At 46.6% G+C, this 22,527-nt stretch overlaps 1 protein-coding gene across 3 annotated transcripts in view; it reads right to left on the bottom strand.

Moving 5' to 3' along the window:
- The window catches only part of LPP (LIM domain containing preferred translocation partner in lipoma), a 631,758-nt gene that overhangs the window by 593,403 nt on the left and 15,828 nt on the right, over positions 1-22,527 (bottom strand). The gene's annotated exons all lie outside the window — the stretch shown is intronic.

The following is a 22,527-nucleotide window of genomic DNA, read 5'->3' as shown; positions in this document are numbered from 1 at the left end:
CCAAATGGAAAGAAAAAAAAATTAATTTGTTCATTTTGCTGACTAGGATCACCACCCACAAACCTGATTTAAATTTTTAAAAATCATTTCTACAGTGGAATACTACTCAGCCATAAAAAAGAATAAAATAATACCATTTGCAGCAACATAGGTGGATCTGGAGATTGTCATTCTAAGTGAAGTAAGCCAGAAAGAGAGGAAAATACCATATGATATCACTCATATGTGGAATCTTAAAAAAAGAAAAAGACACAAATGAACTTATTTACAAAACAGAAACACTCACAGACAGAAAACAAACTTATGGTTACCAGGGGGCAAAGGGGGTGGGAAGGGATAAATTGTGAATTCAAGATTTGTACATACTAACTAATATATAGAACAGATAAACAACAAGTTCATACTGTATAGCACAGGGAACTACATTCAATATCTTGTAGTAACCTATAGTGAAAAAGAGTATGAAAAGGAATATATGTATGTATATGCAGGACTGAAACACTATGCTGTACACCAGAAACTGACACATCATAAACTGACTATACTTCAATAAAAAAGTGGAAAAAACAAACAAACAAACAAACAAAACTCTGCAGCTGACTGACCAATAATGAAGGCCACTCACAGACCCCAGACAAAGGAGCTCATCTGACCATCCAGCACCTAATTTTAGTGGAGAAGAAACAGTAAGAACCAGAAGAGGAAGTGGAGGCCCTGAGATGGAAGGGGAGGGGGAGAGGGAGGGGAGGGAGGGGGTTGCCCTTGGGGTCACATTACGTGAGTGGCACAGCCTTAAACCCTGTTGGCCAGAATCCAGATCTTTTGTTGTTTCCCTTTATGTCCTCTGATTTCTTTAAAAGCCAAATTAAGAATTACCCACCGACTGACCCGGCCAGATAAAACGACTGATACAGAAAGGACAACACCAGGAAAAACTTTAAAACAGATAAACTTAGCTGTAAGTGCCATTTCATCCAAACTCTGTTCTACTAGCAAAAGACAAATCATCATTCCACTTGGTATTTCTCAGCCACATGTTTTCCACAGCCAGCAAAGTTCTTCAGGCAAACTGGCCCTCACAACCAGCCTCCACCAGACCACACATGTGAACGCATCACCTTTCTATGCTAATCACACAGCAGAAGTCAGATCTGTCCCCTCACCTACAGGTTTTAAAGAAAAACCAAAATGCTCTTATACATCCTGGCAGTGGACGGTAGGGACAGTTTATAAAATGTTGCTGCTGTTTTTAATTAACAAACACTAGTTACTTAATCTTCCCAACCATCCCTAGGAAGTGGGTACTATTATCATTATTCCCATTTTACAGACAAGAAAACTGAGGCCCGGGTAGACAAAGTGGCGGAGCCAGGAACTGAATCTAGGCAATCTGGCGCTGGGCTGGTGCTCGTCTCCTCCACGCCACGCTGCCTCTCAGCTGGTTTTGTTTGTCTTCCTTCTTTTCACTGTCGTGGGAGAGGTACCAGAACACAATCATGGATAGTGAGAAATATGAAGGGCACACCACCAACACATTCTCTCCCTCAAGTCAAGTTACAGGAGACAAAATCTTAACCAGGAACCAAGTTAGTGATTTGAGCTGAGAAAGCCCTGTCACGAGACCAGAAATACGCATCATCCGTGGGATCAGATGTCCCCTCTGTCACCCTCAGGAGGTGGTCTCAGGAGAGGGAAAGTCAAGTCAGAGGCTCAGAGACGGCAGGAAAGACAGACTGAAGCATCAGCCCCCACAGGGGTCAGGCTGCGGGGACTGGGAGGCCCTGACCTAGGCTCCCTCTTCCCTGAGCGCAGCCAAGGCTTGAGCAGGGACTCCCGTCCCCATTTTGCAGATGCATGGCCCCCAGTTTTGTTACAAGTTACAAGACACTCATTCCCCACAGATGTCACTCTGAGTTCACGGGACACAAAAGCGACACAGTGTAGGGGGTGGGACATTCAGGCTCTGCAGTCAGACCAATCTGAGTTCAGATCCTGTGATGCTGTGCGAGTCACACGCCGAGTCTGGACTTCCTACCCTGTGACGCGGGGAAGGATAACGACCCTACCTCGTGGGGTTACCAGGAGATTAGAGACAACCCGGCGAACAGCCTAAGACCTGCCTCCAGCAGCAACCAGAGTCCTCCCCCTTATCCGGGTTTCAGTTACCCAAGGTCAACGTGGTCCAAAAATATCGAGTGGAAAAGTCCAGAAATAAACAATTCCTAGGTTTTAAATTGTGGGCCATTCTGAGTAGCGTGATGAAATCTCCCACCACCTTGCTCGGTCGCCCCCAGAGTGAATCATTCACGTCACCGCCTTCACCCAGCGTACCCTGCCTCTTAGTCACTCAGTAGCCACCTCCGTTATCAGATCTACTGTCTGGGTATCACTGTGTTGTGTTCAAGTCATCCTTCCTTTACGTAATAACAGTCCAAAGCCAGGAGCAGTGACTCTGGCAATTCAGATCCACCAAAGAGAAGCCGTGAAGAGCTTCCTTTAAGTGGGAAGGTGAAAAATTCTCCACTTAATAAGGAAAACAAAAATGTATGCTGAGGTTGCTAAGATCTACAGAAGAACAAATCTTTCATCCATGAAATTGTGAAAAAGGAAAATGAAGTCCACGCTAACTGCAAGACTGCAGAAGTTATGGCTACAGTGTGTGATAAGTACTTAGCGAAGTTGGAAAAGGCATTACATTTATACAATAATGTATTCTGAGGAAGACAGATCACATTCATGTAACTTTCATTACAGCATATTATTACAATTGTTCTGTTTTATTGTTGGTGATTCTTGTTAATCTCTTATTGTGCCTAATTTATAGATTAAACTTTATCATAGGTATGTACGTATAGAAAAAAAACATTGTACATATAGGATTCAGTGCGATCCACGGTTTCAGGCATCCACTGGGGGTCTGTGGATAAGTCAGAACTACTGAGCCTGATAAAAAAATGAAAAACGCCTGATACACCCTGCTGCCCCTGGATATTTTCCCTTTCGTTGTGGGAAGGATAAAATGGACGTGCTGCACCTTTCTTCCTTGCTTGCTTTCTTATTTTTTTTTTTAAATGCCTCGAAGTACTGAGGATTGAACCCAGGACTTCATGCATGCTAAGCATGCACTCTACCACTATTCTCATCCCCCACCCCGCTTTTCAGTGGCATAGCTGTGTTCAGTCACCTGAACACAAAATCCCTTAAGCCCCTCAACCATTCAGTCAAGTCTTGTGCTGTTTCACACACTGGTGCTCTTGTCTATGTTCTCCCTTTTTTCCTAGAAAGTTTTTTTTTTTAACCAAACTCCTACTCGTGTTACAAAACCCAACTCAAGCATCATTGACCCCATGAAGCCTTTCCAATCATTCTTTCCTCTGTGCTTTGTGTGCACATCAATTATCATACTGATGACACTAAAAGATGGTTGAATAACCACATGCAAAGCTGATATTCATCAGTAAACAGATTGCTAAAATATGTAAATATGTCTTTGCCCATCGGTAAACAGCTTCTGTTTTGAGGCCCCCAAATAGCCTCACATCACCTCAATTTTCCCAATCCCTTCCTTCCAACCCCTTGAACCTCTCCCCCAGTCCAGCAACAAAAAAGTTTCCCTTTCAGAGCTGGTACCCCTTCAGTCCAAGGTACTATACATATAGAAATATCACCTCTGTGTTTGTGGATAACTCACCTCTAAACTAAATGTTGACTTACAGACTTTTTGGAACAGGACAGGTATTAACTGCTGGATAGGATGCTTCTTGGGGGTCAAAGGCAGGTGACTCCTCAGCATCTAGAACACTCCAACCGGGGCAAACCCTTAGCAAATGCTGAAGTGGTTCACAGTGTCTCCTACACCTCTCCCTCCTCAGCTGCAGCTCAACACATAGTAGGCCTTCAATAAGTACTTGCTGCCCGACTTCCCTGCTGTGTGCAGCTTTTGAGTCAGGCCCAGCTGGACTCTTGCCTCCTCCAGCTACCCAACCCATGTCCCTGACCCCAGCTGCTCCCCCTCCAGCCATCCTCACCCACTTCCAATGACACGACCTAGAGGCCAGCTCTGCTCCACACCTCCAAGGGTCCCCTGATACTGACAAATCCAATCCACACTCTCCTGAGACTGGCATGGGGGTCCTCATCCTTGAGCCCCTTCTCAGAACAAGAAAACGACCAAAGGGAACATGTTTCCTCAAAGTACACAAAGGGCAGTGAATATATATAAGTGACCCCTTGAAAAGTTACCCAGAGTTGTTAAAAACAGCTCCTTGTATTGAGGTTTAAAAAACGGTTGCACATCAGATTGATTCACTTCCTCCTCCCTCATCATCCAGTGAGGTAGGAAGAACAAGGCTACTTTCTCCAACGTTAGTGACGGGAGGTGACTTCGCCACGTTAACACAGCTGAGTCACACCGGCCACGACTGAAATTCTAACCTCAAGAATCTCCATCCAGAGCTGTTTGGTTTCCCTGGGTAAGCACATCTCTTTCATGCACAATTTTATGGACTAGGATATAAAAACTCAGCACACAGCTCTGTCACCCGCTGTGTCCTAAGGCGGCTGTATTCTCCCACGTAGCACTTCTCACGCTCGTCTGTTGCCTGTCTCACCTCCTAGACTGCAAGCCACATGAGGCCACGGACTCTGCCCGTCTCCTTCATCACTGCATCCCAGCACCTAGATGAGAGCATGCCTGGCCACTTGACTGTGAAAGAGAAGAGGATTTGAAGTCAGACCCAATACTGACTCCCTCCACCCTCACTTACCAGCAGCCTAACAACGGACAGATAACTAAACCTCTCCAAGCCTCCATCGCTTCAGCCTTAAAATCCAGATAATGACACCTACTGTCAGTATGTCTGGAAGGAGTTTTTAAAAAAAAGAATATTGGCCAGTGCTCCGCACAAGATAAGCAGTCAATAAACGCCAGTCCCCTTTCTCTACGTCTCCCCCTAGCCATCACCCTGCCTCCTGCAGCACCTGGGCCACACATAAGTGCTTCTCCACCTCCGAGTGACTTTCCCTCCCCCAGAGCCTTCCTGTGGCAGGTGTCTTCAAGGGGGACCCAGGAAGAGCTCACAGCTGCAGACGACCACATTTTCATGTGTGCCAAGCGCTGACCTACTTTCCAGCCAGACCAAAGAAGGTGATGCTGGGAGTGATTCAACAAGGTCTTTTTTTTCCCCCCAAGTCATCCTGAACATAGGCCATAACACAGGATCATGGGCTCACAAAACTCAGAGCTGAAAGGTCTACAAAGCCCAGCCGGCCAGGTTCAACTCCCTTATTTTATAGATGGGGAATATGTGTTCTAGAGAATGGGAGTGTCTTAGCCGAGAACAAACCCCCAAGGTCCCCAGAGATCAGTAACAACAGCACAGCTCCAGTTACCTCCTAAGAGAGGACCCTGGCTTGCCCACCACTTCCTCTCATCTCAGGAATGACTCCTTATGTCTCAGAGCCTAAGGTCTCGCTGATTCCAGTCCAGGCAAGTGCAGCCTATCCATTATTAAATATTCTGCATCTCTGTAGATTATGGGAATTTTCTCTAGTTTTTCCAGCCCCGTGAACTAACATCTACACACCTAGAAATAAAACTGCAAATGTTTTAAATTATAAGTGGTCTAAGAAAAGAACAAGAGACTAGAAGCGAGGGGGTATGGAGCCTAGACTTGGTTCTGCCACTAACCACTTGCATGACCTTGAGCGAGTCCTTCCCCGCTCTTGGTCTGCAGTTTCTCATATTAAAGTGGGACTGCTGGAACAGATCCTCTCCAAGCTGGGATATGCTGGATGCGTGTTTCTCATCATCACTTTCAATATAATATTATCACCCACTGTCCAAAATAATTAGCCTGTGACTCGTTAAGCTCGGAATTTTCCCATAGTGCAACAGGGTGTATGTTCTTTACTGTGTGATCAGTGTTCATCAATGAGCTGTAAAGCTTTTTAAAGACCAGGGTCCCATTTGTATGTAATTATGTCACACAGACGTTGTAAATAACATAAGAGTAAATGCTGCCAAGCTGATGAAGTTTACACTAATGCATGCTGCAGGATGACAATAAAACAATAAGGCAGTCCCATCAATATGTCAAAATTCAGGCATCCTGTGGATTTCTTCACCGTGGTTCCTTTATTCTAACAACCCTGCCATTCTTCAAATCCCTTCCTTATAAACTACGTGTAGAAGTAGTTGTAGACCTTATAGAAAATTCTCAGTGGAATGGAATGGAATCAGCAAGAACTCTTTGATTTTGAAGATGGATTCTGATTTTTTCAACAGTCACTGAGAGACAATCCCAGCGAATAAGAGAGGTGATCTTCTTGCAGGCAACCAGGCCGAACAATACTTGGCCAAGAAAATTGTCACATGAAGTCCTGGGGTGATAAGAGCGTCACGGGCCTAAGTCACAAGCCACAGCTGACCCCAGAGGGCTCACTTAAAGAAGGCAAGAGTCAGTGGATTTCTAGGCAGTATCAGGCCTGCAATAAATCATACTAAATCTCCCTAAGGCTGCCAAGAAAACTCAACGTGCTGATTCAGAGGTGGGTGCTTCTCTCCTGCTTCCCTACTCTTTTCAAAAAAAAAAAAAAAAAAAGGTTCTCAATAAGAAATGCCAGGTGAGCCCTATGAGACTCCAACACAAGCAGAGTCACTGGAATACGTCCTCAAAGATGATGACACAGGTTTCCCAGTTTTCCTTCCCTGCTAGGCACTCATAAAACAAACTAAGGAAAAAGACCTTTATGCATTAAAATGTTCACAACAGCATTATTTAGAAGAGAAAAGAACTGGCAATAATCCATATCCTAAAATACGTAAATGGCTAAACTGTAGAATAGTCCCTCCACTCAATGGAATATGTGGCAACTAAAAATGTGAGAATTATAAAATAATCTGAAAACGTTTATGAATATTGATTGGAGGATAGAAAAGCCAAACTGCCTAGTAAGAATAAGTATAAGAAAGTACTGGTAGATAATATTTTAATAATATACCTTCTTTTGAATAATAATGATGATGACTAACAGCTAACGGCATGACTCAGGCTCCTCCATGACAGCCTGGAAATATCTGGAGCTATGATAAAGATACAGGGGTTTAAATAGAAGAAGGCAATCAGAAACTCCCAAAAAAAAAAAAAAACCAAAAGATTGCGTGAGAAATCGTGACGCAAATTTGGAGAAACCAGTCCAAAATAAAAGAAAAAGTTGATGGAACTTTAAGAAGAAACACGGAACAGACTCCAAGTAGGCAGGAAAACAATGAGAAATCAAAAGATGTATAGGATATGGTAGAAAATACTCTATTACTTCATTTTCTTCTCCCAATCCAAAAAATACAAACCCCAAAAATATTAACCAAAAAAAAAAAAAAAAAAAGCCAAGACGCTCATTGTAGAAATACAACAACCTGGGATGAAGGTAAAGTTCCATCCCCTGCGAGAGGCTTAAAGATGGTGACCTCTGAAGCCTGGAAAAGGAAATGAAACCACAGTACATGACTGGTCCTGTACTGAGCAATATTGACCTAGAAATCATCATCTAAATGTTGTTGTTTTCCAGCTTTTGAAATCAACCCACAGACACAGCACAGAAGACTCAATTATGGTTACAAAACCATATAAAAGTGCAGGTAGACATGCATCTGCTATAAAACGGGAGATGCAAAAGGTAACATAAAACATAACTGACAAATTATAAGAGTAGGAGAGGAAAGGGAGAGAGAAACCTCAGCGTCTTCATCGTACAAAATGGTGGGCGAACAGACGCTGCCAGAAGTTGACATAACAAGAAATGGATATCTATGCACCTTATATAAAATGTGTAAAGGAAACGAACCCAGAGAGAGTAAAAAAAATGTCCGGTAGTCAAAGACTGGGAAGGGGGATGGGAGCGCCAGCGGATGCACGAGCTAGTCCTCGCCTATCGTAAAAGCCCACAGGCATGTCTAAAACTAATAACTCAAAAACTAAAGGTATTTAGAGATATGACAATAACCACTGGAAGAATTACTAACAAAAACGGTTACTGTAAATGCGGAGAAGGGACTGGGGTGGGGAGAGATGGACAAGAAATTCTTCTTTTTAGTTTTTTAGGGTTTGGGGGGTTTTTTGTTATTGTTGTTTTTGAAGAGTAATTTATTTATTTAGGTTTTTCGGGGGGGGTAATTAGGTTTACTTAGTTCTTTTATTTTTAGAGGAGGCACAGGGGATTGAACCCAGGACCTCGTGCGTGCTGAGCATGCGCTCTACCACTTGAGCTATACCCTCCCCCCAGGTTTTTTTTTTTTAATCAACACTCTGTAGTATTTTATTAATTTTTACTGTGAGTATTTATTTGAACATCATTTAAAATTTTTTTTAAATAATATTTCAAAGGAAAAAGGAATTGCTCCAACTAGCATGACCCAGAGGTCACAGAGGTCAAATGTGAAGGGGCTTTCTTGGGAAAACCATTAGCAAATGTCACTCTTGTGGAGATACTAAATGTACAACCAAGGTCCCCTTTTTAAGTCTCTCGGCCTCTTTTTTAAAACTCCCCTCTCCCTTTCACTTCCCAAACTCCTTAACTCTCTCCTAACATTTTCCTATAAAATTTTGAACACTCTGTGCCCCTCCACTTTCTCCACTGGCTTCAAAATAAAAAGCAGTCCCCAGTGAAAGCTTGAAAATGTAAAGAATCCCTGAGGAAACCCCCAAAATCAACAGACAGCTCAGGCTGCGCAGTCCTGCGGCCTAGAAGCGCACCAGGGCCTGGAGGCTGGAGCTATAATTAGCCGCTTCTGGGCAGACAACAAGGACTCCTGCTCCCTGGAAAGGAGGTAATTAAAGGAGGCAGATTTAGGCCTGAGGTGGTAAGTCCTAAGGAACTGTGGCTCCGGGCAATCCCAGGCTGCACCCCGAATGAGGAAACAGGAACCCGCAGGCCTGACAATCCATCCTAAACCATTTTTTCTTCCCCTCTTCGGTTTCTAAAACCAGGGGAATGTCAGCCATCAGCCTGAACACTTCTTATCTTCAGTCACCTAAGACCCATTTCCTGGGCACCCTCCATTCACCAGGCATGCGCCCAGTGCCACGGGGAGGGCAGGGGAGAATCAGACCCGAACCTTGACCGCAGGGAGCCAACCGAGAAGATGGGCGAAAACAGAACTTCGAGCACACAGCGCTGCCAACAGGCGTTCCCTCCAACCCCTGCGACCACCCAGTAGGGTTTTACAGATGAAGCTGGAGAATCTGGAGCTCGGGGAGGAGGAACAACCTCTTCAAGGTCATGAAGCTGGAGAGAAACTGGGCACAAACTCCAGACCACGCCTTTTCTTCCTGTGCCACCAAAAAGAGTAGGAAAAGAAGGCGTCTCTGCAAACAAGGCCAAGGGGCTAAGTGACCACGTGTGGACATCTCTCAGAGTTCAGAGCACCACTCTCACGGATTTCCATTTTTAGGGATTTCCAAAATTTCACTGTGCCGGTGTTGAAGGGCTCCCCCTCACACCGTCCAACACCTTAGCTGTCACCGTCTCAGCATTTAGAGCCTTTCACAACCTGGGCCCAGGCTCAGCCGTCATCTCTCAGGGTTTGACATTCCACAGGGTCCTGGCCTTAAGCAGGAAAGGATCGCACAGCAGGAGCCCCCACACACCCACAGGTCTGAGCGCCGACGTCAGGAGCCCAGGGATTCTCAGCATCCGTGCACCTGAGACCCTCCAAACACAGCCAGGCTTCTTGGGTGGGTGGCTCGGGACAGCTGCTTCGCCTGGCACGTGTCTCTCAAACATGCATCGGGGAGGTCTGCCTTTTGTAGTTCTGTGTCCAGCTGCTCATTTTCCCTGCATATCCACCCAAAACTTTCCCCCAGAAACTTGACAGGAGTGATGCCAAATTTCCTCTGTTTGGGGAAAAAGAAGAGGTACAGGGGAAGGAGTCTTCAAATAGGGCTGGATCATGACCTTGTGATGGAATAAAGATTTGAGATCCAACTCAGCTACTGGTGGTGCCAGTTTCCCCATCACATGGGGCAACTCCATGACTTAGGGACACTGCTTTGCGATCGTGTACAAAAAAGAAACTAGAGGTTGGTGTTCAACAAATGAAACACAGCCTGAGGTGTGTTCTCCCTACATCGTATCCACTGATCAATTCCTCTCACCTCAACCCTTGGAGACACATGAACCCTCCTGGCCCTTTATTTGGACATCATGAAATCGAAACCCAGGTTGGTACTGAGATCAGCTACTTAAATATAGCCGTTCCTTGCATGCCTTGGCCCATGTTTGTAAATCTGTTACACATTAGCAAGTGTCCACCTGGCTACCAGCTACCCAGATACTCCCATGAGAATCTTCCATGAATTCTTCAAAACTTTCCAGCCAGTGAATTTAAGGGGACTTCCCAGGTATCCTGTCACCCATCCTTAATGGTCTTACACTGCATCAGAAGGTAAGAAGTAACTTCCATTGGGCATAAGCATATGAAGGCAGATGAGGGAAGTCCTTTCTTTTCTTTTTTTAAGCAATGCCCATAGGAGAGAACATATGATTTTTAAAATTCTTAAAAATTTTTTAAAAGCTGATGAATAACAGAGAGAGCTAGAATTAACTACTTTATTATAAAGACACGTTTCCCCCATATCTGTTTCATCAACATACTATAAAGACATTTTAATGTATTCATAATGGAAGTGGGAAGAGGTTTTAAATTACTGTGAAAAAGAAGAAGGAGATTCAGGTAATGAGTACAGGTAATTCCTTCATTCGTACATCTGGCAAAAATGTACTGAGCAATTAGCCCGTGTAGGCACTATGCTGTGTGAAGTGTCTAGGTACAGAGCTGAGTAACACATCAAGGCTGCCCTGAAAATACTCAGCCTAATAGGAGGCCATGGATAAGCAAATTATTAGACAAGTATTGGCACAGCAAAAGCCACGCCATCCACTCCCGCTTCCCAGCCTCCTTACGGGCAGCCATGCACACCTTGCCTAAGCCAGCATCCCCGGACCGCTCGCACAGAAAGCTGCACACACACTTTAGTTCTCTTAGCACGTCTCCCAGGTGGAAGTGGTGGGAGGAAGATGAAGCACCTGATAGGTTAGTAATACACAGTGGAATCTCTTCCATGCTGAAGAAGGAGGGGGCGGACATAAAGATACAAAGGCACTTTTCCAGTAGCTTCAAGTCACTCCTCTTCCTCAGCTTTCAATTACTAGAAGGTACCAGACAGAGAGATGGGAGACCAAAGTACTGAGAATTCTCCAGCTCTTTCTGGCTCTACATACCACGGTACTGAATCCAGGTGAAGATCAAGGAGAACAAAGAGACGTGGGACCTTACACACCCTTACACATTTCAATCGCACTGAGACAGTCACAATTCACCCACACTTCCACCCACACAGCTCCCTCTCCAATAGGTCCCTGCCCGGCCTCTCCTTCCAGCTCACGTCTGCTCATCCTTAGATAAGGTGAGTTCTGCTTGCTCCAGCCACAGTGGCCACACAGCAGGTGCTTACAGAAATAGGCAAGACATCCCTGCCCTTTCTCCACTACTTTGCAAAAACAAAAAAACCAAACAAAACAAAACAAAAGCGCTTTAACAGATCCCTTCCTAACTTTAGGAAGAAGCCCAAGAGATCCAGTCTTCAGTTCCTTATCACCCAAGGTCCTCCAGCCCTGCCTTTCCAGCACACAGTCAGTGAGCTCCACTTGAAGGAGCCTGAGCATTCTCCAAAGCCCAGTTCAAGCCCAGCACTTTAGGAGCACAGGTCCCCACACTCTCGTTCGCTTTCCTCACACTGTCTGGTCTTGGACAGTCTATCTTTTCATGGGAGCGTGTCCTCCCACCCCTGGTGGACAGGAAGATACCGGTGGGTGGGTCCTCACCCTCGGGACGTCTGGCCATCGTGGCACGTTGGAGGCACTCAGAAACCACCGCAGCACAGCTGCCACAGCTGGAAGCAGACCGTACAAACTTAAAACTTCAGTGCCTCGCTCAGGCCCAATCTACAAATTTTTATCTCACGTACTTTTTATTGTTTATGACTGGGTCCTCCAATTAGATCCACAACATCTTGGCCGGTCGAATCCCCATCTGACAACCTCCCAATAGAGGCACACGATCTCTCCTTGAGCACCTCCAGTGATCAGAAGCCTTGCACCACCTGAAGCAGTCCACACCATTTTTAACATCTCTTATCATATGTTCTTAAATACTGAGTTCAATCTTTCCCCCTGGGCCTTTCAGTTAAATTCCTAAGGACCAGGGGGGGCGCAGTGGCACGTGACAACTAAGAGCATGGACTTGGGGATCAAGCAGAACTGGGGCCACCTCCCAGCCTGCCACATGGGGGAAGGCATGGAACCCCGCAGGCCTCTCAGGGCTGCTAAAGAAGGAACGGAAATATCACTCAGGCAGCGTGCCCGGCGCAGTGTGCACTCGATGAACAGCAGCTCTCATGGTCATTCGTTCTATTCCTGTTTCCCCTTCCAGCCTGCTGCAGAATCAGAGGGCTTGTTGCAGCCCTGACCCCTCCGTGATGCCCGCCCACCCTTCCGCAAGAGGTCTTTGCAAAGCCTCAGCCAACATCCCGTTCTGTTTGCTGCTGGTTAGCGTGACTAGAAGCAAGGGCTGACCAGACTTCCCATTAAAAACCCTGGCACTGAGAGGACAGTGAAAAATCAGAGGGAACGCAGATTCCTTACTACTGCCTTCAAGGGTGCTGTCCACCCACCACTCTGCAGAGGGAAGGACATTAGATGCCACGGCCCCTTGGAGCTGTGGATGGTGTCAAGTCTCTCCAGTCACAGCCCCAAACGCAGGGACCAGGAAGGAGGGCAGAGACGGGAGGGAAGGGGAGAGCAGCACGTGACCCCGTCTGTTCTCTGCACCCAGGCTGCCGAGTCCCTCGCCACCCAGGGACACAGTCTTTATTTGGTTGTGTATCTTTGAAATATTTTATTATGAGCATGTACTGTGCTTAGAGCAATACTTAGAAAATGTGGGTTTGTTTTTTTGCTTTCAGTTCTTCCTGAGGGATTGAGAGGAGGTTCGGGAAGAGGAGACATCTGTGCCACCTTCTGAGGGACGAGCAGATGCTCACCAGTTAGAAACAAAGGGCCCTGAGCCAAGAAGAAAGCACAAGTGAAGACACACAGGCGTGCGAGACGGGGTGACCAGTGACACACTCGTGGTGGCTGGAGCATAGAGTGTGACGGGCAGGGGATGGCAAAAGATACTCCTAGAACCGTGGCAAAGGTGGAGGTGTGCCCGGGGAGGGATTTTACCCACAGGCCATGGGAGAAGGAGAGAAGGCAGGTGGCCAGCCGGGAAGCTGGAGGAGACACACCCGCCCTAAAGCAGAGGCAGGGATCACTGAAGCCCGGGCAGAGCAGGGACAAAACTGGAAGGTAAGTGTTTTCCCACTGAGTTCTGCTCACGAAACAATCCTCCTTCAAGGATCCTTCTCCTAGCAAGGCTGTGCATATGTTTGTGCCTAGATACAAAATTAATTAGAAAGTCAAACCAACACATTTTTATTGTCCCAGGCATTAACAGAGGCCGTTCTGACTCCCTCCTAAAACTAGACCCAGCCAGCCCTCTGTGCTGCCTCCCAAGTCACTCCTGAGTGTCAGGCACAGACACCAAGCACAGGAACAGCCTGTGGGTACCATTCTGTCCAGTGGACCCAAGGCAGGAGGCTGAGTGCATGAGGAGGAAGAGGAAGAAAGCCTTACATGTAGGGAACGTGGGAGGTCAGATAAGACAGGGCCGGGATGGTCCCTTCTCCAGCTGGAGGTCATGATCCTGGAGAGAAGAGGCCGCAGAGAGGCTGTGCTGAAGTCCTGTGCATGCCTGGCTTCCCAGCAGGATGAGACATGGGGTTCCCGTAAACCAGAAGGAACAGCGCTGGCAGGAGACACTCAGACCCACTCAAGACGGATTTAAGTGGAACTATGAAAAAAAGGGAGGAACCTGGAAGCACAGAGCTTGCTTTGAACAAACACGTGTGTCTCAGACATGGGCACCCCAGGAGGACAGGGACTCCGCAACCACAGGGGAAACCAGGACACAGAGGCCATCCCTCCCAGCCTCCAGGGGCCCTGGGGCCAAGGCGGGAAATGAGCTGCAGAGCTGAGGTGGGAGCCCGGGAGGAGATCGCAGGGCTGGCTTGTGCAGGGCTGCCCGTCTGAGGTTCACATACGAGCCAGAGAGAGAGGCTGCTGTAGAAGATTCAGCACAGCCTTCCAGGGGCAGATTCAAAAGCCCTGGGGCTGAGCCCGCTTCCTCGATCAACAGCGAAGGGAGGACTGTGGCTATGCAGGGCCCACCTCAACGCTCTCAGAATGTCTTTTTCTTTCTTGGTGGTCATACATGTCTGCATGCCCATAGGGCCAGCGATCTGCAACCCTGACGGGCTCTCGCCATCACCCCGCTGCTGCGACGCTTCCTCTGCATACTGTGCGCACACCCACACGGCGCTGCTGCACCCGCTGCCCCAGCCTGGTTTGCATGTCTGCTTCCTGTGTCGACCACAACCTCCCAGATGGCCGAAAGAGTACCTGATTCACCTTCTTCGCCCAGACCCGGGACAGGCAGACAATGGACGTGGAGTCGACACGTGTCCTCTGCCCCACAGTCGGCCATGCACCAAGCAAAACCTTGTGCCTGATGGATTCTCACTCTGACTCACCAACAGCGTGACCCAGAGGTGAGGGAACCAAAGAGATCACTCAGGATGGCATTCCAGCCACGGAAGAGGGAGGTTTGATGCGGTGGGCAGAAGACAAACACTGGAAGAATGACACTGTATTGTCTTGAGGGAAGATCTGAAGAAAGGGATAGTCCAAGACCCTGGAAAAGCAAGTGGCAGCAAGCAGCCAGGTGCCCAGGTAGCCCTAGGCAGCAGAGAAGAGAGCAGTCAAGATGTGCAGAGGAAGGAAAACATGGGGCTCGGCCTAAATGGGCTACAGTGTGAGGGGAACCTGCCAGAGGAAGGAGGAGGAGCACGGGGGGAGAGGCGCTGGGAGGGGCACAGAGGCCCTTCCCATGGGCATGCGGTGCACTTGACGGGGGACAGACTTCCCAAAGCGCCTCGCTCCCTGGTCTGTGAAATGAGCTGAACCCCAGAGGTCTCTCCAAGCACAGACTGGCTATGAAGCAACGAGACAGCCGGGACACCCAGGAGCACCGCCACCGCCAAGATACCCCTGTCGAAGTGAGACCACAAGAGCCTCGCTCGTCTCACCCGTGTGAACTGAGGGTGCTGCAGTGTCCACCCCGTCGAGCCCCCAGACCCACCCGTGCCAAAAGATCCATGGCTGTGAAAGGAAAAGAGTGTGCACTGGACCAGCCCGGGCCAGGCAACATCTTCATGGACTCTTACACCCAACACATTCGTCACACACACAGCCACAGCCTCCCAGCACCCCTGTCCTGCCTGGGCAGCAGCCATCACCGTCCTCCCCCCGAGGCAGCTCCACCTCTCCATCTCTCATGCCTCTGCCACTCTCTGGAGCCCCCCCCCCTGTAATACACCACCACGCAAGTCTCCGGTATTTCAGCATCAGGAAGCACCTTCCCACAGACAAGTACCTCCATCCTGGATCCAGACAGAAACAGACAACATCAACATAATCACCATCACCACTCCCATTTTACAGGTAAGGAAACTGAGGCTCGGGGGAGCCCTTCTCTTTATCTTCCTGAGGACCACCTTGATCTCTAGCCAGGCCTCTCCCAGAACCAATCATGAGAAATACAGCAATCATGTCCAGTACCTTTCTAATCTAATCTCCTTGCTGTTAAATAAACACAGAAACCAAGGTGCCAGGTCAATCCAGGGTTCCAATCACTGCACCATCTTTCACCCTCCTATGCTGGTCTAGAGTGCAGAACTGTGAATATGTCTCAAGGCCCCAGTCCAAGGCAGATGCCATCACTCTGGCCAAGCTCCAATGCTGGTACCCACTTTACTTCAACCAGCTCTCCCTCCCAGTCCTGGTGGTTCTCCACTGGTGGGGACCCAGATATGGGAGTGAGGACATCTCTCCTGGGTTGTGAGCAAGCCCCTCTCTGGGCTGGCCAGCCCAGTCCACCAACACCAGACCACCCCCAAGCCTACTGCCCCTTCCAACGCTAAGCCTCAGGCACCCAACTCCTTCTGCTGGCCTCTTCTCATTAAGAATCATTCCCCATCAACCCAACACTTGGACTTACTAGACAAATTTCCACTCCTTCCCAATTTCTGTCTTTCCTCTTGCTCATTATGCTCTTCTATTACATAGACTAAGTTTACCTGCTTCAAATTATCGCTCAGAGAGGTCAGGTGACTTGCCCAAGACCACAAGCTAAAAAGTGACAAAGTTGGGACTTGAACTCAGCTCTTCTAATTCCAAGCCATGTGTCTCTTCTACTAATTCCCACGTTCTCTTAATTGCAGAGCTCAGGGAGCCACCTATGCAGGAAAGGGTGCGGACCATATCTTACTCTCTTTAGCAATACGAATGGCAGTGAGAGCTACCATTCAGAGTGAGGACAGGGTACATGCTCGGTGCCCTACCAGCAGTCTTAGGAGGTGTTACTGTTCTCATTTTCGGATGAGAAAGTGAAAAAGTAATTTACTCAAGTCAGACTAGCTGAAGCGCCTGCCTTAGATCACCACAGTGCTACACCACCGCTGGCTCAAATGCAATTCGCAGTGCACAGCAGTCATCGAAAAGTTGGGTTAGCTGCATAAGAAAATGTAGCTGGAGAGAGCTAAACAGAAGACCCTAAAAAACAAATCTGTGACCAGACTAGGCAAAGCTGGTGAAACCAAATCACCACTCTGCAGTAGAACTAATAATGTTGCTCCTGCACCGTCTCTGGAGACAACGTGGAGCTGACTTCAAGCCAGGATTCCTGGTTTTGTCTCCAGCTTCGTCCCTGATGGCTGTGCGACTCTGAGCAAGTCCTTTCCACCTATCTCCGGGTCTCATTCCCCCATCTATAAAAAACAAACAGACCAGCAGTTGGACTAGGTCAGTGGTTCTCATCAGCATCGACACAACCCATGAGCTTGTCGGAAATGCAGATTCATGATCCACTGCATCAGCATCTGTGGGATGGGGTCCAGCAAACCCTCCAGGATGACTCTGGTGTTCCTGTGAGTCTGAGAACCCCTAAACTGGATGACCTATCTGATCCTTCCAGCCCTCTGAGAACCACTGTGAGAACCTGAAGCCTCCTCAATTCAGCATCATCAAAGTCCTCCCAATTTTGCCACTGATTTCGATCTGGCATGAACCGAAGTCAGCGGGCTCTGTGGTCTGGCCATGTCCGACACCTCCTCCTGTGATGAATACAGAAAGCCCCAAGGAACAGACAGTTGACTCCACCGCACTTCTCCTTCCCACTTACCAACTCAGCAGTGTGCATCCTGCCACTATATTAAAAAGATAAGACTGAGAGACATTACCAAGCAAGCCCAACCACGAGCACTGTGCCTCCTGGCACCACCTTTCAAAACACTGGAAAGAGATCTGTGTAAATTATTAAAAACACATTGTTTGCAGAGACATGAAGAAGTGGGCATACCCTACCAATGCTTATCCCTGAGGGGATCTCGGGGTTAAGGGGCTCTCCAATGTATCTGCAATGTTGTATTTCATTAAAAGTGTCTGAAGAAGTTACGGGAAAATGTTATTATGTACTAAATCTGGATGGTGGAAAATCTGGATTTCTGTTATCATCTCTTATATACTTGAAATATTTTTAAATTAAAAAGAAAAATAATTACTGCAGCGAATGTATAATTGTCAGTAGGGAGAAGTGTCACAATGATAGCAGATGACACAAAATAGCAGGCTGCACCAGGAACAAGACCACGAGTGGCCCTCACCAGAGCACCAGCTACGAAAAAACGAGCCATGAAGGAGAGCAAGCCAGCATCAGTGCTGGAACAGTCTGAAAGCAAAACTGCCGGGTGGGGTTCAACTCTATGATCTAGAGAAAGTTAATGTGAATAAAACTCCAAAAATATAAAGTCCATCTTTTCATGCCTTTGGGGGGAAAAAAAAAACTGGAAGACTTATCCCTAAGGGAAGTTTGTAAGGGACAGCCATATACCTGGGTGCCTTTGGAAGCCCAGAGATCTCCCTTCACTGCCAAGCCAGCTGACGGAACGAGAGAGCATTTGCTTTACACAACCATGACACATGCAAATGAAACAAAACATTTCTTGCTTAGTCCTGCTGTGTCAAAGAAAAAAAAAAAAAAAAACTCCAGATAAACCTTACAAGTATGAAAACATATCCCAAAGAATTCTCTATTCTCTGTGCAGACTATTGACAAATGGACTATTCATTGCTGTAACCCTGAAACAGGGTGTGCAAGTCTACTGTGGAGTGAATGAATGAATGAATGAATGGGCACCCTCTCAGTGCTGGTAGTGGAGTGACCTAGAGATGAACAAGTTAAAATCCTAGTCTAAGGAAACCAAGTTTGAGTGTAGTATAGATGATCCATCCATCATCCTGTCCATCATCCATCCATCCATCCATGTTTTTATCCAACCATTCATGCATCTGACCATCCACTCAACAAGTATATGCTATATGTCTGCCAAATTCCAGACAGAAATGAATGCACTGAAGAAGTTAAAGACCCAAATAATCCAAACACATGGATAACCACAAGAGAAGGTAAACGGCGCTCAGTGCCCTGCACGCAGTCCAGATAGAGAGCCATGGGAGATCATAAGAGGAAGGGATTGTTCCCTGTTTAGGGCAAAGGGTGGAAATCAAGGCCTGCTTCATGGAGGAGGTGCTGGACCTTGAAGATGAATTTGGATTCAAACAGGTGATGACGGCAGAGAGCAGCAATCCAGACTGAGAAAATGCTGCGACAAAGGCAAGGCTGAGGAAAAGAATAGAGGTTAAGTTCCAAAAGTCAGCTGGTCCCATTCAACACAACCATAAATAGCAGGATAAGAAGGATATACGTGGAGACAGTAAAAAGATCAGTGGGTGCCAAGTGTTGGGGTGGGAGGTAGGTATGAACAGGCCGATGACAGAATTTTTAGGGCAGTGAAATACTCTGTATGACATAATGATGGATACATGTCATTAGACATTTGTCCAAACCCAGAGAAAGTACAACACTGAGAGTGAGCGCTTATACAAACTCCGGACTTCGGATGATAATGATGTGTCAAGGCAGGGTTCATCATCAATTGTAACAAAGGTACCACTCCGGTGGGAGCTGCTGATAATGGAGGAGGCTGTGCACATGTGAGAGCAAGGGGTGTATGGGAAATCTCTGTCCTTTCCCTTCAGTTTTGCTGTGAACATAAAACTACTGTGAAAAATGAGGTCCTTAAAATTTTTTTAAATGTTTTAAGGATATACAGAGGATTGTGCCACTGCCTTCACTGCCCTCAGCTTCTTCTCCACCCAGCCCCCCACGGGAGATGGCCTCCCTCCATGTCTCCTGGCACTGAGCACAGCGCTGCACACCTGCTCGCCTCCTCCCACTTCCCGGCTCCCAGGCCATCTCCACCGCCACATCCGTGTCTTCCTCCTGGGTACCAGCGCCTGCCGCAGGCTTAACTGTACTTACTATGCCATGTCGTTACACTACTGTTTTCTGTAATTTATAAAACACATACTGCCCACGAGTTTGTATTTTTAATTCCTGTAAGAAGTTTTGGGATCCAATTTGTGTGAAAGTCAAACTGCAACATAATGTAGTATTGTATGATAAAAGCCTCCAAGAATAAACGCAGACAGTATATCTGCTTATCAGAAACTCAAACACTCAAACAGATTTCCTTATGAATGACTTTTCTTGTTTTGCATCAAAGTGTTCCCATCTTCCTGAAATAAGTTCTAAGGATAAAGTTTCTTAATTTTGAAGGCTTCTTTTTTCACATATTGAAAACCTACTACATTTCGGGCTATGCTAAAAGCAAGTACCTTGGGTCACTTAACTTTCACAAGGTAAATACTTGTACTGTGAAGTATCACTGACCACTGAACCCACTTTACAGGGAAGGAAACTGAGGCGTATAGTGGAAGAGCCTGGATTGAAAGTTGACAGTTGCTCACGCATCCATCCCACAACAGGGACAAGATCAGGGCATTTCCACAATCCTTTTTTCACCTTCTCTGGGCTGCCACCTTCATCCAACATCATCACTCTCCATTTGGGAGCCTCAGTCTCCTCCCTGGAAACAAGGAAGCTGGATAATGGTGGTATTTAAGCCCTGCTTTGCCAGAGCCCCTTCAAACAGAAAAAGCAGGGAAGATGGGTCCCATCCTACCCCATTTCATCCACTCACAGCCGCTCCAGTTTATTCGTTCAGCATTACAGGTTGTAACAGTCTTTTCTACAAGAATCCTTCCCTAGCTAATTTAAAAAAAGAAAAGAAAAGAAAAGAAAGTTTTAGTCACCCTAGGCTACAGAGATATCAATTAAATGCAATGTGGGCTGGGCTGCATCCTGCAAAAGAAAGAGGACATGAATGGAAAAACTGGTGAAATCTAAACAGAGTCTGGAGTTGAGGTAACAGTGATGTACCACTGTCAGTTTCTTTGTCTTGACAAATGTACCACAGTCATGTAAGATGTCAAAATGAGATAAACGGAGTGAGGGGCATATGGAAATTCTCTGTACAATATTTACAACTATTCTGTAAACCTGAAACTGTTCCAAAATGAGAAGTTTATTTTAAAAGACAAAAAAAAAAAAAACCCTCCAAAAAAAAACTAACATCTTTTCCAAATCACAATTTTCTGACTTTATAAATATAACCCACAGTAACAGTAGCTAATATTTAATGAGTGTTTAGCATGTGGCAAGTTCTATTTTAAGGGCTTGTTATGTATTAACTCACTTAATCCTCACAACAAGGAGACAGGTCCGTTTCTTATTCTCTCTATGGATGAGGCAAAAGCCTGAAGAGACTGAGTAACAAGTCGAGGTGGTAATGGTGCAGCCTGGCAGAGCCAGGATGCAGTCTAGCTTGAGCCCAGCGCTACACAGATCAAAGCTTTCAAAATATTCCTGGATTTTTCAAGGAAGCATATGTAACTGGGAAAACCCAAAAAACTAATCACAAAGACCGAGGTGAGGATTATTTTTTAATACAAAGAAGAAGACAACAAAGGACTTGCAAGGTAAATTCCTAACTTTGGAAGATCTTCCCTGGAGTGGAACAAAACCTCACTGCCGTTACTAACGGCATTTCCACGTGTGAAGGACGTCTCTGGGCTTGTGCTGTGTCCCTGACACGCCATTCTTTTATTTATTGTTTTTTCTTTATTAAAGTATAGTCAGTTTACAATGTTACCTTCTGATGTACAGCATAGTGATTCTTTACACACATATACATACATATTCCTGTTCATATTCTTTTTCATTATACGCCATTAGAAGGTATTGAATATAGTTCCCTGTGCTATACAGTAAGACCTTGTTTATCTATTTTATATACAGTAGTTAGTATCTGCAAATCCTGAACTCCTAATTTATCCCTCCACGCCTCCCCTTTCTTCCCTGGTAATCCTAAATTTGTTTTCTATGTCTGTGAGTCCCTGACACACCACTCTTGATGATTTGCACCACCAGCACATGTTATGGCTTCTGGTCTCCCCCTTCGCAAAAGTGTCTGTCCAGGTAGATGGTGAAATGAAACAGGTAGGTCTGCAAAACAAGCTTAAGCTTTCCAAGTGATTAGTTTTCCTAGAGGCTTAAGAATCCACGCCAAGAACCTAACAGTGCATTACTCAGTTCTAGAGAGCAAAAAACCTTCTTCTCCAATTTATAATTTTCCTCACTGGCTGTGGTTTTCACCAAGTGTCAAAGAGAAGTCAGAAAACTTCTCACTTCCAAGGTGGGCTCCCAGAGGGAAGGGAAATGGCTGAGTGGTAGAGCATGCTTAGCATGCATGAAGTCCTCGGTTCAATCCCCAGTACCTACATTAAAAGAAAAAAAAGATACAGGGTGGCCTCCCGAAGGCCAAGACTTGGTCTCAGTCACTGAAGAGAATCCATTTGAGAAATGGTTCTGAAGAACAGACAGTCTCCTCCTGGGAAGAGACAGAGAGGGAGCTATCCAGGGGGGAACGGGGAGGGACATTTACAGCAGGGAGCGTGTTGGCAAAGAACAGACAAGCTTGAGTGGCAGAGCAGAAGGAGATAGGACGAAAAAGTCACAGGTGATACAAGGAAAATGAGCCCAGTGGGAGGCGGGCGCAGGAGAACCCTGCCCCCTCCGTGTGCAGACGCAGAGCTCTGCTCAATGCCCACTTGCTCGTACTGCGGGGCTCAAAGATACACATCCGATCAAACAACCCAGACTGACCCCTGCGTATGCTGACTCAGCAGATGTTAACACAACACTTTTAGCTGAAAGGACCCTACGAGGACCCCTAACCTACACCTAACATTTCACAGATGGAGAAACTGAGGCTCCAACAGGGAAAAACTCATGCCCGGAAATAGAACCCAGATCCTCCCACTCCTATGTGCTCCTTTCTGGACAGCTGT

The sequence above is a fragment of the Camelus dromedarius genome, chromosome 2 (assembly GCF_036321535.1).
Source record: "Camelus dromedarius isolate mCamDro1 chromosome 2, mCamDro1.pat, whole genome shotgun sequence".
Lineage (NCBI taxonomy): Eukaryota > Metazoa > Chordata > Mammalia > Artiodactyla > Camelidae > Camelus > Camelus dromedarius.
This window is presented reverse-complemented; position numbering and strand designations above follow the sequence as displayed.